The sequence below is a fragment of the Octopus bimaculoides genome, chromosome 1 (assembly GCF_001194135.2).
Source record: "Octopus bimaculoides isolate UCB-OBI-ISO-001 chromosome 1, ASM119413v2, whole genome shotgun sequence".
Classification (NCBI taxonomy): Eukaryota; Metazoa; Mollusca; class Cephalopoda; order Octopoda; family Octopodidae; genus Octopus; species Octopus bimaculoides.
The window spans coordinates 94090411-94091105 of NC_068981.1; the positions used below are offsets into that span (position 1 = coordinate 94090411).

General features: G+C 39.0%; 1 protein-coding gene across 2 annotated transcripts in view; it reads right to left on the reverse strand.

The window, feature by feature from the left end:
- LOC106875284 (F-box/WD repeat-containing protein 5) overlaps nt 1-695 on the reverse strand; it is a 37928-nt gene that overhangs the window by 30639 nt on the left and 6594 nt on the right. The gene's annotated exons all lie outside the window — the stretch shown is intronic.

The following is a 695-nucleotide window of genomic DNA, read 5'->3' on the forward strand; positions in this document are numbered from 1 at the left end:
TCTGCTTTCCATGCTAGCATGGGTTGGACGATTTGACTGGGGACTGGCGAAGCGGATGGCTACACCAGACTCCAATCTGATCTGGCAGAGTTTCTACAGCTGGATGTCCTTCTTAACGCCAACCACTCCATAGCTCCCACGGTTACCAAGATAATCTATTATAATAATACTCTTGTGATTATGAATGAGAAACGGAAAGGTGACAGATAAATAAGGAAGGAAGGGGTGATGTCATATTTTTTTCATAGCTCCCATGGTTACCGAGATAATCTACTATAATAATACTCTTCTGTTTATGAATAAGAATGGAAGGAGTGACATGAATAAGGAAGGAAGGGGTGAGCATTTGAACTCTGCGTGAATATATGTGTGTGTATGTGAATGTGTGTAAGTGTGTGCGTGTATGTGTGTGCGTGCGTGCGTGTGTGCGTGCAGTGGAAGTGAGATGGTTCGTCTTCGTATGCTTAGTATTTGGGTTTATTTTTTGATTTGGTTGAATCTTGTTTTTTTTATTTTTTGTTGATCAATTATTTTTAGCATTTTGACAGAAAAAAGTCATTCTAAAATTGTTTCTTAACGTAAGCATGCCCAAACAAGTCAAATGCTTACACAGAGCAGGTTTTACAGCCACATCATCCAAACTGGCCAGGTGAAACCAGGCTTAGCTGCTAGTATATATATATATATATATATAT